The sequence below is a fragment of the Molossus molossus genome, unplaced genomic scaffold (assembly GCF_014108415.1).
Source record: "Molossus molossus isolate mMolMol1 unplaced genomic scaffold, mMolMol1.p scaffold_m16_p_3, whole genome shotgun sequence".
NCBI lineage: Eukaryota > Metazoa > Chordata > Mammalia > Chiroptera > Molossidae > Molossus > Molossus molossus.
The window spans coordinates 68703997-68722631 of NW_023425366.1; positions in this window are offsets into that span (position 1 = coordinate 68703997).

Below are 18635 nucleotides of genomic sequence, written 5' to 3' on the forward strand. Positions count from 1 at the left end.
ATTCAATTTGTATTTTACACTTAGAGCACATCTCAAGTCAGACCAACACATTTCCAGTGCTCAGTAGTTACATATAACTAGTGGCTAGAATATTGGACAGCACAAAGCCTACCTGATTTCCTTGTATCCAAATTTTCACTTTTTTCAATGGGATCTGCATCCCACCATCAAAGCAATTATTTGGCACAATTATCATCACAAATATGCTGAAGAAAAAAACTCTCTGGTTACTTTTATTTGGGTTCAATCGAAAGACTTCTTTGTCTGATTCTATTCAAGGACCTCCATTAATTCCTTTCACATTAGCTTATCTGCTGTTATTTCAACTTATTCAACATTATTTTCACCAGACTGCAAAGTATACCAATTGTTCCAGTTGTGTTGGTCTTTTCACTGTTCATATATATGCCTGCCTCTTTTCTACCCTTAGGCCTTTACTCACACAATTCCCTTTACTTGGGCTGGTTTCCTCTCTTCTCAGCTCTCAATTCCCTGATAGAATTATTCTTTCTTTATAAAGCCTTTCCTGACCGACACAACCAGAGGGGTAAGTGCTGCTATTAGGATATGAACATATCAGTAAATTGTAATTAATACTTAATTAGTAATTTACAATTAATAATATAACTAAAGTATAGTTTGTTGTACTTTCTTAACAAAAATATTTATGAAAAAGTAGTCTTTATTATGGACTTAATTATATGAATGATAGAATTATAATCAAATTTTAGAATACTTTTTCAATTACAATTTATATTCAATATTTTTTTGCATTACTTTCAGGTGTACAAACATAGTGGTTAGATAATCATATACTTTATAAAGTGGTCTTCTTGGTATTTCAGGTACCCACCTGGCACTGTACATAGCTATTACAGTATTATTCATATTCCCTATGATGTACTTTACATCCCTGTGACTATTTTGTGACTATGAATTTGTACTTCTTAATCCCGTCACTTTATAATTACATTTTAAATCATTACGAGCTAACACTGATGGTTGTTTACTATATACTAAACTCTATGTTAAATGAATTATGTGCATTATCTCATTTAATTCTCACAAAAATATGGGAAAATTTCTATCACTCTGTTTTGTAGACATTTGAAGTCTATAAATATTACATTGTCTAGAATAGCAATTTTTAACCTTCATCTTATGGCACACATAAACTAATTACTAAAATTCTGTGGCACACCAAAACTATATTTTTTGCCAGTATGACAAAAAATAGATATATATTGATTCATTTACAAAAAAAAATAATTATAGTAATTACCTACCCTTTTCATTCCAAAGTGACTTTTTAAAAAAAATCAGGTGCCTATACTTGTATATAAAGGATTTCTGGTACCAAGAATTAACCAATCAAAAGCAGTCTTATTATGCCATGTGACCAATAAGATAGATGCAACACTGTCATATAACCTATATATTTGTGGTTCAAGACAGGCATTCACACTGATGGCTATCGTTGGGTTGGTTGTTGTCATTTTTTATTTGACAATCTAAGGGAAGAGGTCAGTGCCCCTGATTAAATAGTCAGGTGTTGCATGCTAAAAATTTTTTGTGGCACACTGGTTGAAAATCACTAGAAAGAAATGAAGACAGGATTTGACATTTAACACTTGGACTCCTCTTGCATACCCTCACTGGAAACTGAGCCTGTAACCAGGGCATGTGCCCTGATCAGAAATCAAACCAGGACCTCTCAGTCCCTGGGACTGAAACTCAATCCACTGAGCCACATCGGCTGTGCTTGTCTCCTGCTTTTAACCACAAAGCAACAATACCTTTTCTAAGGAAGTACATTCTCCTGGGAGATTAACACCATCTTCTAAATATAAGGATTATTGCAGCTCTCTTCTCTCTGGTAACCTGGGCACCAAACAGATGCTTTAGTTAAGATACTGCACACCTATGATACCTTATCTCAACTAAGATTTTCTAACCTTTCTGAGATTGTTACAAGGAAGCTCTGCACTTCTAAAAACTGACCTTTTACAATATTCATTCACACATTTAGTAAACAATCTGGAAATATAAATACACATTTCATAATTTAATGTGCTAGTAATAGAAAACTTAAAAACTCAGCATGAAGAAACTGTTTGTTTTGTGATCCTTTTGGACTCCTCTCTTTCTGTGACTAAATTCAGCCTTTGAGTTGTTGATCCAAGAAGGAGTTACCTGTCAAAAGGACTTGTGGTTACCTGGGTTCACATTTATAACCAGAGTCTAACAGCATTTGTTTCCAGGGGAGGCTCTTATAAATGCTGCGTTTTGGGGAAAAGCCACAGACTGCGCTGCCAAGCCTCCTGCATGACTATCAAGATGGCCCTTATAGAGGAGTTTCTGAAATTGTATTTAAACCAGTAAGCTTTATCTTTTGTACTGTCTTTGCCTTCTCTTCTTTTGCATATCCTACCACCATCTCAAATTCAGCATGTCTAAAGCTAAATATTTTAATATTCACTTCACATCAGTTCTCCACCTATTAACTTCTTTCTTCAGTGGGAGCTATGCAGCTATATCCTCGTTTGCATCTTAACTGACCAATCAGAGCCGCTCCATAAAGACCAATCAGGATATGTGATACAACCAATCAGGACAGTGCTTTGTGGACCAAATTTTGATTCCTTATTTGCATAAAAATAGACGAGTCAGGGACTAGGGCAAACATTTTTTCTATATAGGTGGGCCTCCTTTTTTTCTCTGGGGAGTGTACTTTTCGTTTCCTGTGGAGGTTGCATTTCCCTGGTTTGCAAACTTCACCTGAATAAAGTCTCTCCTTTTACTGCACCCTAGATTGAGGAATATTTTTGGCTCTGGATTGGTGGCAGTAACCTTTTGTTAACAGAGTTAAGTATAAATTATAATTTATGCAGATATAATTCTTTCAGTAAAATTATTTTAACCAATGCATCCCATTTGTAAAATGCATGAAGAAAAGAGTAAGATAAATGATCAGATATCATGCAGCACCTGAATAAAAACTCATAAATAAACCTTTAAAAATTTAGTATTATTTACTACCTATGCCATTTATGTCATACAAATTTGTAAGATATTGTCTCCAGATTGATACACAAGCTTTATCATCCTCCCAGTTACTTTTCATCAATGTATTCATTGAATACATGCAGTTCCATGACACATTTTTTGAACAACTCTTACTACTGTGGTCATTCATCTAAAGTGTTTATTGAATATAATCTCTTGCTATTCATTTCTTACTGAACTGAAACATCTCTTTTATCCTATCTTTTTAGGTCTTGAACCTTTTGATCTTTTTTTATCCCTTGAGTTAGAGTGTTCTCTAAATTGTTTTCTTCTGAAAAGTGGAATTCTAGTCAGTACTGAATGCTATTCGAATAATGATCTTATTTTGCACAGAGTACTCCTTTTAATTGCTTATAGCTTCCTGTAACTTTTTCATATTTTATTTATTACCAAAATAACCAAATTCTTGCCTTGATTACTGATCAAGTTTCCTCACTATTTTTTTTTCAAATTTAGTTATTATTAATTATCCAGGTGAAAACTATTTTTTTGTTTTACAGTGTTATTATAATTTCTCTTCATTAAAAGGATATTTACATCTTTGAAAATCCTTTGTTCCAAAATGTTTACAGTTTCTGCCACTTTAAATTTTTCTGGCTTTAACTAGGACTGCATTAAAATGGTAAATTCAGGAACAGGTTGAGAACTTGTATTCTTCACATTTTTTCAATTTCCTCCGATTTATGTATTCTTAAAGAGATGCTGGTTATTTCTGTGCTAGTGGAAATGAAATATATTTGTCAAATCAGTGGAGAATCTGGCATTAGCTCTGTGTGCAAAGTGGATTAACTACAATAATATTAGCTTAGTTTTCTAATTTGTTTTCTTTATATTCCAAATTGAACTTGAAAATTCCATACAAAGGTCTATAGGTATATAAATGCTTGTATTATGAATTATTTGTGACTTCCTTATAAAAAAATAGATAGAAACTTAGGAAAAGACCATGTTATTTTATAAATTAGAAAATGCCTCAGCTTATTTATCTCAGAGTGTTCCTGAAACTTTCCAATGGAGAATAAACCCATTCATGTAGACATGAATTTGAATGGGTTTATTATTAATATTCTACAAAGAAGCTTGCATCTATGCCTCAACCCTTCTGGGGACTCTTTCTTGACAAAATAATGTCAAGAAATAGGTAAGAGAAGAGATGTGATAATCTGGGCAGTCTTTTCTACTAACCATAGGATAACAATTTTATTAACAGTATCTTATTTTTTAAAGTAACTATTTCTATAATTCCACATTCAATAATTACATATAAAATAGGGATAAAATTCCACCTAATTTGTCCAGCCCTACCTGGACTCTCCCCACCTTTGTTTTTGAGAAACAAGTTTGTTGTTGAGTCGTATGAGTTCTTTATATATTTTGGATATTAACCCCTGTCAGAGCTGTCATGTGCAAATATAATCTATTTGATTGGTTGCCTTTTTGTCTTGGTGGTGGTTTCTTTTGCTGTGCAGAAGCCTTTTAGTTTGATAGAGTCCCATTCATTTATTTTTGTCTTTACTTTCCTTGCCTTTGAGGTCAAATTCATAAAATCTTCTCTAAGACCAAGTTCCATGAGTTTATACCTATGTTTTTTTCTATGTAATTTACTGTTTTAGGTGTTATATTTAGGTCTTGTTCCATTTTGAATTAATTTTGCACATAGAGACAAACTGTAATCTAGTTCCATTTTTTTTTTGCACGTGGCTTTCCAGTTTTTCCAGCACTGTTTATTGAAGAGGCTTTCTTTTCTTCATTGTGTATTTTGGGCTCTGTTGTCAAAAATTGTTTGCCCATATAAGTGTGGTTTCATTTCTGGTGTCTTAATTCTGTTCCATTGATCTGTGTGTCTGTTTTTCTGAAATACCATGTTGTTTTGATTATTGTTGGTCTGTAATATAATTTGAATTTAGGTAGTGTGATACCTCTGGCTTTGTTCTTTTTTCTCAGGATTGCTTTGGCTATTTGGGGGTCTTTGTTGTTTCATACAACTCTGATAATTTTTTTGTTCTATTTTTTAAAAAATGACATCAGAGTTTGATGGAGATTGCATTAAATCTATATATTGCTTTGGGTAATATGCCCACTTTAACTATGTTGATTCTTCCAATCCATGAACACAGAATATCTTTGCATTTCGTTTTGTCTTTTTAAATCTCTTTTTATAATGCTTTATAGTTTTCAATATGTAAGTCCTTCACATCCTTTGTAATGTTTATTCCTAGGTCTTTTATTCTTTTTGTTGTAATTGCCAAATGTTTTTTTTTTTTTAATTTCTTTTTCTGAAATTTCATTGTTAGTATATAGGAAAGCAGCGGGTTTTTGTACATTGATTTTGTATTCTGCAACTTTACTGTATTTGCTTATTGTTTTAGTAGTTTTTTCTTTGGTAGAGTCTTTAGCATTTTCTATATACAGAATCATGTCATCTGCAAAAAGTGACACTTTCCTTTTTCCTTTCCAATTTGGGTGCCTTTTATTTCTTTCTCTTGCCTTCTTGCTCTGGCTAGGTTTTCCAGAACTATGTTGAATAAGAGTGGTGAGAGTGAACATCCTTGTCTTGTCCTCAATTTATAGAAGAAACTTCCAGTTTTTCACCTTTGAGTATGATATTGGCTGAGTGTTTATTATATATAGTCTTTTTAATGTTGAGCTACTTTCCTTCTATACCCATTTTATTGAGTGTTTTTAAAAAATATATATTTTTATTGATTTTAGAAAGAGAGGAAGGGAGAGGGAGAGATGGAAACATCTATGAGAGAGAACATCAAGTGGCTGCCTTCTGTGTGTCCCTCACTGGGGTTTAGGCCTGCAACCTGGGCATGTGCCCTGACCAGGAATCGAACCAGGGACCTCTTGGTGCATGGGTTGATGCTCAGCCACTGAGCCATACCAGCCAGGCAAGGGTTTTAATCACAAATGGATGTTGTATCTTATCAAATGATTTTCTGCATCTATTGATAAGATAATATGATTTTTACCCTTTATTTTGTTAATATGCTGTATTGCATTGATCTACTTGCATATGTTGAACCATCCTTGTGCTGTTGGATGAACCTCACTTGATTGTGAGGTATTATTTTCTTAATGTATTGTATCTGATTTGCCATAGACCACTGCGTGTTTTACTATCTATTGTATAGACAGATTCTTGCTCCCTTGGGCGACAAGACTCTCAGTAAGCCCAGCTGCCATAGACATAACAGGAGTGAGCCCGGCTAGTGTGGCTCAGTGGTTCATTGTTGACCCATGCACCAAGAGGTGGCCGATTTGATTCCCAGTCAGGGCACATGCCCAGTTTGTGGGCCCGATCCCTAGGGTGGGGGCATGCAGGAGGTGGTCAATTAATGTTCTCTCTCATTGATGTTTCTATCTCTTTCTTCTTCTCTCTCTAAAATCAATAAAGAAAAAAAAAATTAGAAAAAAACCCCACAGGAATGAACAAATTTTTACCCTCTTTAGTAATATATGTGTAAGTTTTTTCCCCAAGCATTCTAAACATTCTCCTTAATTTATGGATACTTATTCTTCATGGAGTTTGTCACTTCAGACATTGCTGCTTAATATTTAACCATTTAACATTTATGAATGCTGATCCTGACTTTATGTGGGAAGGCCTGATATTTACCTGTGCTTATATTTAAATTGATTTTATGTTTATTCAATTGATTTAAGATATATATATATTTTATAATGCCATAGGATTCATTTATGTAGGGCCTAAATCCTAGTGGAATCAAATTGATATCTATTTTTTACTGACTCGTAAAAGACTTTGACAATGAAGCTGTGTTAATTGATTATATGGGATATGTTATTTAGTTATTTAGTTTTCAAGAGTTATACATCATTTAGCCATGTGTACAATAATTGAGTATTGGAGTAAATAATTTTGTATTTATGGTGCAATACAAGCTTTGTCCACTTGGTGGCTTCAGTGATTGAAATTCTGATCAATTTTATTTTAGAACTTCATTTATTTTAAATTAAGATTTAATTATCAGAACTATATTAAAATTCTTTATTATTTATTACTGTTAATATTTTTAAAACATATTATCACTATTGGCATTAAACAGCTTATATTACCTTCTTGGAACCACATTTTGGAACTCTTGATATTGGCTTTAAAATATTGGAATAGTTACTTTACATGTAGCTTGACAGTTGAAGTAAATTGCTGAGAGTGGATAATTTATAGTTTTAGTTTTAAATGATTTATGAATTTCTAATTTAATTTGTATGCAAAAGAAGATTCCACCTAATGTTTTAATTTTGGAAATGTATGAAAACATCAGTTGAGTGCCCTAGAACTTGTAATATTATTTCTTTGGTTTGTTTCTTTCTGGTAAGTGCATATTTACTTGAGAGCCAAATATAATTTTATAGAATAAACTCTGAAGGAAAAACATCATGTTAATCTAATGTAAAATCAATTTCTTTCTCAATTTAGTTCTAAAAAATGATATTAAACACTAAATCTTAAATCCTATCCAATACTTTATCATTATATGTATTATTTTCAGTGAGTGACACATTTTTCTGCTCTTTATGGCTCATGTAATGTATTTCTATAGTTACTAATTGCTCTAAGTAAGTTTTTTAATTGCTAAGGATAAATAGATTTCTTTTTCTGGGAATATATATTGTGACTATTATAAAAAATACAAAATTTAAAAATGTTCTTACTAACATTTATTTTTATCTGAAATTTATGTTAACAATTAAAACAAAGGCCCTGCCTTTGCTAAACTCAAAATAAAAGAGGTAAATTTATTTTTATGCAATTAAGATGTATTTTTTTAATTAGCTGGAAAATTCAGTGTCTTTATTCAGTTTTTTCCATTAATAATTTAATGACATAAAAAATTTATAAGAATTTATTATTATTGTAGGATTCAAACACTGAAACAGAATTAGTAGCTATAGTTTCTAGTTTCCATAATGCTAACTTGAAGTATGTAGAATTCATTTTCTACCTGCATATTTTATATCAAAAGTCTCACATTGTACTTCAAAGGTAAAAGCATACATATTCAGAAGTTTTAAAATTTCATCTTAGTGAATATCATTCAATTGTTGGATTGGAATATCTAGATTTAAACCTTTCAAGTGAACTGTTGTATAAACGATTTGAATGAACAATGTTAAAATGATAATTCTTATACACATTTCCTTGTATCCTCTGTGACAGTTTTCCTGTGTTCTTCTGACTACTAGTGAATATGAACTTTTTCCTTTTGTTTATTGGACATTCATGTTTCTTCTTCTGAAAATTGTCTGTTTATATCATTTGCTCATTTTACCATGGGATTGTTTATAATATTGATTTGTGGGAGTACTTTATGTATTCTGTATACTATTGATTTAAATGTTGTGTGAATTTTAAATGTTTTCCCTCAGCAGGTATGCTTGTGGGTAATTTTTTGAAACTGGTTTATGATGTTTGTTATTGTGCACAGTTTGTAATTTTAATGAAGTTAAAAGCATCGAGCACTTCCCTTTTGTTATCTGTGCTTATTTAATATTTTGTGTAAGAAAGCCTTTCCTATACCAAGATCATAAAAATTTGACCCTTACAGGACTTTTTTTCCAGATAGTAAATCTATTTCACCCAGATCCATTTATTAAATAGTGAATCATTCTACCATTAATCTTTATATAACCTCAGTCATATATTAAGTATGCATGAAAATATCTCTGAGCTTTCTATTCTGCTCCATTGGTTTATTTTTTTCTATCCTGAACCAATGTAATACTTTATGTCCTTGTGACTATTAAGTTTTGATATGTGAAGGCTGGATTGCCCCTCTTTTTTTTTTTTTTTTTTTTTTAAATATGTTTTTATTGATTTTTAGAGAATAGTGGAAGAGAGAGGGAGAGAAAGATAGAAACATTGATGAGAGAGAAACATCTATTGGCTGCCTTCTGCACACCCCCTAGTAGGGATTGAGCCCACAACCTGAGCATGTGCCCTGACCAGGAATCAAGCCTGCAAATTCTTGGTGCATGGGTTGATGCTCAAGCACTAAGCCACACTGGCTAGGCTCCCCTCTTATTGTTAAAAGATAAGTTATGTTTATTTTTGGCCATTTCAGATCGTCCACATAAATTTTAACATCTTTTCTCTCCCAAAGAATTATTGTATTTTGAATAAAATTGTATTTAATTTATATATATTTTTTATTTATTCATTTATTATTTATTTTTAACTTTATTTTTATTGCTGACATTATTACAGATGTCACCACATACACTTTGCCCACCTCCATCCAGCCCCCACTACCCCTTCCCTCTGGGGATCACCACACTGTTGTCTGTGTCTAGGGATTATGCAGCAGAGCAATTGACATCTTTATTATACTGTTTCAATCAATGAGCATGGTATATTTCCCCATATATTTAGGTGTTATACTTTTTAATAATGTTTCAAAATTTCCTCCATAGAGTTTTCACAAAATTTTTTGTTTGGTCTATTGCTGGATCCCTCATAGCTTTTATTGCTATAGTGAATTAGATCTTTTCTTTTTTCTATTACTACTGTTATTTCTATTTTTCAACTAGAATGTAAGGTTCAAGGAACAGATATTTTTGTCTTAGTGCTGTATCCTAGGATTCAGAATAGAATCTGATACACAGTATGCTCTTAAATGGTATTGAATAAACTAATATATTATTTCTGCCAACTTGGATGAACTCACATTATATTTGTAACACTTTATGCATTGATTCTCTTGAATTTTATATGGAGAAAATAAACACATCTGAAGAAGCCAGCTTATTTTATCTTGTATATACTATTATTTATTACAATTTAGGTATTATTTATTAAAGGGTTACTCATAGTTATTATATATATATTTTAAAATATTCATGTGTGTAAATTCACTTTCAGAATGAGACAATATTGTAATAGGTTTCTAAAAATTCTTCTTTTAGTGATATGAAAATTCCCTTAAATTATACAATTTTTGTTAAAACAAAAATTAAAATTCTGACTTTAAAGTTCTAACTTTGTTGTATTAAAATGACTAAATAAAATGAGCATTTTGGAAGGATGACTTAATTTGTCACATTAACTCTGTCCTCTTCATATTATAAAGAGTTTAATTGATTTTATAGTAAATCTAATTTATAATTTCTAATCTTTGTTTAAAAGCTTTCTAGCAAGTTATTTTTATTTTACTCTCTGGCTACTCATACAAACAAAATTTAAAAAGTAGCTATTTCTATCTTGGTTTCTTCTGATTTTATTTATTTATTTTTTACTATATGATATATCTAATATCTGGATCTTTGCATTCCACTTTGTTCATACCATATTCAGTTGGACTTAACCATTGGGAATCCAGTCCCTGCTTTTTTTTTCCTGCCAGGTCTTGGGCACCACTCACACAAAATAGGATGTGAATAAGGTCCCAGGAGTTGTAGAATGGAGGCCCGCGTTGATCCTCAGAGAGCAGTATCAGCATTTGTGCAATTTCTTCTGGCCTTCACCTTTATGTATCTAAAGAATATGTTTATATCTCTATTTCTTGATTTTTTTAGACTTAATTATTATCTAACCCCCTTTTGGAAAATGAAGGTTAAATTGTCACACAGAATCTCCCCCAATTTAATTACATTGCAAATTTTGATTTAGTCAATATTTAGAGATTGTATTACTATCACTAGTAATAATTGTTTAGAGCTCAGTCACATAGAAATTGATCACATTCCCTTTCTTATGCAGATTTTAATTTATCATAGAAATAGCTGTAGCTAGATGTCTATCACTTGTTCTCTTGCAAATTCTCTGAAAAAAAAAACAAAACAAAACCCACAAACCTGTAAAATTCTTTCCAGTACTTCAAAACACCTAGAAATTGATCCATTCTATGCTTTTTTCTTTGCCTTCTGTCACTGTTAATCTTCCTGCTATAGGTTGTTGGTTGTTCTCCTGGCTTGCTGGCCAGCTGTCTTTCAGGAAATGTCTTTCATCATCTTTCTAAAAATTTCCTTTGCTTTTTAAATCTCCTGTCTCCAGAATCCTATGTCTTCTTTTCGTGGTTAATTTCCTTGTTTCAGTGGAAACTCTGTGAAAAGTGTTCTACTCTGGATGAACTGGGGAAGATTTCTGAAAGGAAATGAAATTGAGTTGGGTTTGAAGACTAGGAATTTTTCAGAAAAAAAAACAAAAAAAACTTTTTCACGCAGAGAAAAGAGTAGGTATGATGACTCCTGAGCATTAAAAAAAATTTTATGTAGCTCAATGAGAAATTCAGTAAGTTTGTTAGGTATAAAAGTTTGAGGATGTAGAAGTTGATGCTGTAGTATATGACCAGATTTTGAAGAGCACTATGTGACATGCTAAAGATTTTGAAACTTTCTTAAAAACCATAGTGATCTGAAAGAACTTTTTAAGAGAAGAGACATGGTTATATAATAAGAGCTTTCTAATGAAGGTCATTCGGGGAGCATTTATAGAGTAGACAAGAGTGGAAACGGGGGCAGAGGAAGCAATTAGGAGACCATTGAATGTGTCTAGTTGAAACATAATGAAGGAACTTTAGTAAATATACAGGTAGGAAGCTCAGCCAGATTTGAGAGGATTTTATACACTTGAAGGGATATGCCGATTCATGAGAGGCTTGAGAGGCAAGGTGTCTGAGGAGGACTGCCGTTAACTCATAGAGATGAGATGAGGAGGAATAAAGTAAAGATGGGAAAGGAAGAAAATATGTTCATTATGCATATCTTAGGGTTTGAAGACCATGGCAAGACACTGATATGGGAATAATCGATACCCAAATGAAATACAAAACGATTATTATGGACAACATTGTATTGTGGCTCTACAGAATTCTGTGATTGTTCCAGGCAGGGAAGGTTCTCAGCATCACCTGGAGAATACTTAAAATATCCTTTCTTTTACGTTTCTGGAGATTCTGATGTAATTCCTCCTAGATGGTATTCGAGTCTGAGAAATTTTATTTCTATAACTTAGTTTTTAACTCTTCTTCTAGTAAGGGATAATGATTTTGGATGTGTGTCATATAATGACCTTGAGACTATCTGATCTTGTCTTTCTCTTGCTGTAGACATGACAGCAGTGGTTGTACAGAGGAGATATACTTTTCAAATTCAAAATGTCTATTTTTCAAATGACTACTGTAATTTGACAAATAGATTATTTATATGAAATGTATTTGACTGGACTACATACATTAAAGATATTTTTGAAAAAACAAACAAACAAACAAACTTGATTCTTTTCATTTTAACCTAAAACCTCCATTTAGATTTTAAATTGCTCTCAATTACTTGCTAATGTATTCTTGCAGTTAAATTATATATACTTACACTGTCATATTCTGAGGATTGCTAAACTTTGATATGTCACACTGACACAGGCGAATGTAAACCCTATTTTATTTGTAGAAGACAGCAACCTAGATTTCAAATGGATTTTCCGAGTGAGTAAATAATAGACTTTGGGATAACACTTTAAATTTTAACATCTACTTTATCTTCTGCAAAACACCTTGTAAACCAATACTATTTACTTCCAAATAGCAAAATCTGCATTTTCGTTGGGCAGCACAGAGCTAGTGAACTGAATGAAAGCAATCTTTTTCACTAGGTATGTTTTTTTAAGGGTGGTGTCTTGTTTGGGAAGTAATTTTCAGGGTTAATTATTTAACCATGTCACCTTTCCTGTAAGTATTTATGTAAAAGTTTCCACAATACAAAAAAAAAGTGATCTTAGTGACAGGAGGAATTAAGACTTGATTTGGTGAGAGAGGGAAATGAACCGAGGGTGTTTTCTTATATAGTTTTGTAAAGCTGTTTTGATTCTTCTGCTAATATCACAAAAGAAATCAGAGCTAAATACCATCTGATTCCTCAAGGTTAGTGTCTTCTAGAAACTATAATAGGACCTTCTCCTTGACTGGTTTTACAACTTTCATGTTTAAATAGATCTATTGCTTTAAAAAAAGGATATATTTACTGAACGTTGGCAAAGTGCAGCTATGTTATTCCCCTGGTTCATTCATTAATTTAACAAACTTTTACCAATCAGTTACTCTGTACTAGGCAGGTCATTGTTTTGTTAGAGTAAAATAAAAGTACGCATAGCTTTGATAATTCAGGAGGCTCAAACTACTGCTCTCAGAATTTCTGTAAAATTTTCTTTTTTGAGATTAATGACAGGATGGAATTGCTGAACATAATGTTTTTATTTTTAATTTCTAGATTGAATAATGTGTAAATCCTGAGTATGCCAAATCAAATTTATATATTTTACATGTATATGTATGTGCATATATATGAACTTGATATATAATATATATTACATGTATATATTACTTATTATCTGGTATCTGGCTTAGGTAAAAGCCTATCATTATTAAATAGTAAGAATTGCCAAATTATTTCTAACTTAAACCTATTTATAATATATACATATTGTATTATTCTAGTCTTACTGTTTTCCATTTTCCCTTCCCTTTCCACAACAGAACACTATAACAGTGTTTCCTTAAGGAACAGCCATTTCTTGTCTGAGACTTCTTGCTTGTGGTGCTTTTATCAAGAGTATTTGCTTTGCAAATATTTCTCTGCTAGAATTGTTATGACAATACAAATGATAATAGTAGTCACTTATTGAATACTTAATATGGGCTGGGCAGCATGTAACACTTTGCATTTATCATCTCAAACAAGTAAGCATATAAACATAAGTCCAAGGTGGCTTCATTCTTTTCAGGTACATTCATTTGTGGACCTTTATTGTCTCTTGGCAATTTCTTTGTTGCTTCTTGTTTGAGATTATACTTCAAGGCTTTAGGATTTTTTCCTTTTGTTCTATGTTAAGTGGGAGATTAATAAGAAAAAAAAATCTCCCAATATTGTCCTTTATTATCCTTTAAATGACAGTTGCATACAAGTCCAGAGGAGATCTTCATGTGTGTAAGCCAGTTGAGTGTTTTCCTCCTCAGCAATGTGACAGTGGGTGGACAGTGATGGTTCCTGACCTTGGCAACACAGCGAGTGTGCCCCTGGTGTGCCGTCTCTTCTTCCTCTTGCTCCTTTGAGCGGTCTGCCTACTTTCAGGGGTACTGTTACTGGATTCAGCATTGCACCTAGACTAGACCTTTGTTCATTCCTGATTTGAAAAGGGGTGTTTGAATGGCTCTGTCTCCCCTGTGTATATGAAAAAAGTCTAACTGTTTTATGGAATCCTCACTCTGCTGTTTGAATGAATTTCATGATAAATGCATATAACCAAGACATTATTAACATTGCCCTCTCATTTAGGGGCCCAATAAAACTTTTAATCCTTCTCAGAAAATATTGAATTGCCACGTCAATAAATCTTGCTAGATGCCTAAACAAGAAGTCAATATTTATTAGATAGCCACAATAATGGGATTTAGTCTTCTGTATGTTTACCATAAAAGTTAATATGCTGATAGTACTCAGCCAATGTAAATATTATTCATTAAATGTTCTTAAATTGCCATAATAGATTATACAGGAACATTAATAATTGCTAAATATGACTGGAATCCATTTTGGTTCATCATGGAATTCTATATCCTTTAAGGAACTTTCTATCAGTAACTGAATTATACAACAATTCAACATTCTTCAATAGTTTCCCTTCAACCAAATGAATTATAGTCTTCTCTGGATGAGGGAAACAAATGATGACTCCATTTGTAGTTATTCGTGTGTGTGTGTGTGTGTGTATTTGTACACATGTGTGTATGTGATGACAATATATTTACATTGAAAAAAAATAAAACAAAAGTTTCAGTCAGATATTAAATTATAAAAAATGTAAAATTAGAAAGAGGAAACAATATATAATATTGAAATTTTTCATGACTATTGAGCTACTTCAGACAAAGTCACCTGTGAGTGAACAGAGGAGGAAGAACTGGTGAAGAGGTTTTTTCTAGAGACAGCGGGTGCCTTGCTCTGAGTTGCCACCCAGGCAGGTGGGAGGAATGCTAAGTCTACTTCTGAGAAGAGGGCCTTTCTGCGGGCTAGATGGGCAGCTGAAGTTACCAGTCCTGTAACTGGTATGCTAAGGTTTGACAGCCTGGAAACCTGGAAGGCGAGCTTTGGGATGAGAAACTGCTTCCACAGTTGAGCCTGGAGAGTGCTGCTCTGTTGGGATGAGTCCCTGTGATGAGAGTTTGTCCAGTCAAGATATACAGGAATGCCTCCCACGGATCTGAATGAACCAAGTTGGAGAGCAGGCATGAAGCCATCTGGGGTCTTATTCAACAGGCCTCCTGGAGTGGTAGAGGATCCTCTTCACAGGGACTAGCGGGGAGTGACTGTCTAGAAGCTGAAGAAAGTATGGCAAATGACCACCTGGAATCGAGGTGCATCGCCAGGTTGCAGGTTACATAGGAGAGAGGGGTCCTGCAAGACATCTCAGACAAACTTTCTAAAGTACCACATACCACAGAGAGGCGAATGCCCACAAGTCTCAGGGAGTGGCAAGCCAGCCTAAGACAGTGGTCGTCCCACTGCTGGCCGGAAAGGGACTGGGAAAGTGAGAAAAGGACCATCCCCTTCTGTATTTCTGGTTCTGAAACAGAACAGAGTCAAGGAAGGGGAGATCTTAGGTACAGTTGATTAAAACCTTGGAATTGACCTACTTCTGAGCTGAGACTCAGTGAGACTGTTTGCCACTGTGGAACTGTCCTTACTAAAGAATAAATTGAAAACTCAAGGGGTCTGCTGTCTTTTCACAGAGAGATACGTAATATTACCCTTACTGAAACCTTTTTAAAAGGAAAGAAAAAGGAATAGCTGAAATAAGCATGCTTAATACAAGGCATTCTAGATCTTTAAATAGGCCTCAGTGGTGAAGTGCATTAGAAAGGAAAGAACTTTCATGAAGAAAGTTGAGGGATTATTACAATATCTCATCGGGGAAGTGTACTGAACGTGGGTGCTTCAATAGTAAATGGGCAGGAGACATATGGATAACACTACCTTTACAACATTTTTGGAGAGGTAATTATTGGAATCAGATGTTATTTAGTAAGAACCAGCTTTTAAAAAAATAGTCCTCTGCTTTTTTTGGTGGAATAAAGTTTACTTAGCTTGATGGTTAAAGGATGTATAACAACACTTCAGTAGCACTATAAAGAAATTAATTCTAACAAGAATAACAAATTGAAATTCTCTTTTGTGCCTCATAGACTATTTTTATCTTCTATAACATTATCTTTGAAATGACTTTGTGATCAGGAAAGAGGAAAATATCCACATTACATTATTTTATTTTATTTAAGATCATAGATAAGATGGCATTTGTGATTTAGTCCTTCTTCCTGAATGGAAATAAATATTGAGGTAATTACTGGGTGAAGTTTAGGTATACATTGGTAGATGTATATCATACTATACTTGGAAAGCAAATAATCAAATAGAAAATAGACTCAATAATAATTATAAAATATATATATATTTATAGAGTGGTAATCTTATTAAGCTATCTTGATGATATTAATAGGGATTATTAAACTATTTTAAGATAAAACTTATTACATTAGAAAAACCCATACTAACATAGATTTTGGGTAACACAATCTTCCTTTAACAGTTTGCTTTCAATTGCAGGCAAAGTGGTAAAAGTTGATTAGCTCTGGGAATGCTTGATATTGATGCTTTATTTTTGAACTATACATCATGCATTTTGTGGGATATGTATAAATAGTAATTGATGATGTAGGAATATTTAATTTATATTTTTCTCTCAAATATACATTTTTAAAAATCCCATAGGGCTTCTTGTTCTCATTCTGTGGGTTCATTTTCTGCTAGTCTTATTGCTATAATGATATGACTCTCATTTTCCAAAAGTTCAAAGTTATTCAGGATGAAGCTCAATAAATTTGGCATCAATGAGGTCATAGCTTTAATATATTTTTATTAGTGTGAGTGAACTGATGTAGAATATATGTGAATATGAATTGGAAGGTTAAGAGATCAAAGTCAGGGGCGTCAATAAGGTGGCTTTGTAATGGCCCAGTCAAGAGGCAGTGAGGACCGTACTTCGTTGTAATCCTTAATGTTGAAATGTTGTACCTCTTCTGAAAGTGCATCTTACATTCGCCAGAAACATTTTTGCATGAGGCATCTATAATCAAACACAAAAACAAAGCCACAAAAATTATCACAGGACAGAGTCCTATGTTGTTGATAAGATTTTAGGTTAGTTCCCTTTTAACCTCTGTAAGTTTTTATAAGAACTACTTATTGTGTGAAGAAAGTATACATGCATGGATTAAAAATTATGAAAGTATACCTGGGCTGCATTTTTATTCATTTTAAACTAGTTTAATTTAAAAAATGACATTAGCATCCACATCTGTATAAATAATGGCAGAAAACGACTTGTGTATACTATCAATATTTTTCTAGTATGTATAATTTATATAATGACAGTTATTTTAAAATGAAAAGACTGATCTTAATCACATACCAATATTGCGATTTTACTTTAGCTTTTGTTTATCCAAGTTGGTTCTCTGTAGTGCAATTCCTTTACAGCGGGCTCCCACGAACTTCTCCTTCCAGGGGCTGCTCGGGTGAATTAGGCATGTGTGTGTCTGCCAGATAACTAACATGGTGGCACAGTGTTATATTATTTTCCTTGTGTTTGCAATTTGAAGTTTCTTGCACATATAAGGATTATGCAGGGGTTTTATTTTCAGACTGTCTATGTCCTAGGGCTGTTACCAACTCTATTTTCTCTCTCCATTGGTTTTGAGTATAGGTCAATGAAATAAATGAACGACGGAAAATGCACACTAGCATGTGAAATCCTTCTCCCTCTCACTCTGTGGAAATCTTTTAATACTGAAGCAGAATAATAATTCAGAGTCCCCATGTACATAGTATTTTTTAACCACTATTTTACAATTAGCAATTATGAAAGAAATTATATTGATCATTTTATGCTAAAATACTTTAAAATGTTAAAATACCTGGAACAAGAAGGCTAACATGGGGAAAAGAGGAGGGTTTTGAGCAAAGGAGAGGTATTATTTGACTTCAGTTTTAACTGATCGTTTTGTCTACTATAAGACGAAAGAGAATAATGGTAGAAGCAAAGCGAGTAGTGAGAGGGCAGCTTGAAACAAGGAGGTAGTAGTGGAGGGAGAGAAAGTAGTTTAATTCTGAATTTGCCTTACAGGTAGAGAAAACAGGATTTCTTAACAAATTGCATGTGAGGGTAGGTGTTGTGAGAGAGAGAGTGAGAGACAGAGAGAAAGAGACAAAAAGGTGTTAAGGATACCAAGGTGTTTGGGGGAGTTTCAGGTTTGAGAGGGAAGATCAGACACTTGGTTGTGTACTTGTCAAGTCAGGGATGTCTACTAGGCAGATGTAAGGTAGGTATTTAGATATATCGATCTAAAGTTCAAAAAGAACTTTAGGACTGTAATATTAATTTTGATGTCACAGACCAGATGAGTAAACCAAGAAAGTGAGTGTTGATAGAAAAGAAAGTAGATTCAAAGACTGTATCATGGGGTACCCCAATCTCAAGAGGAACAAAATCC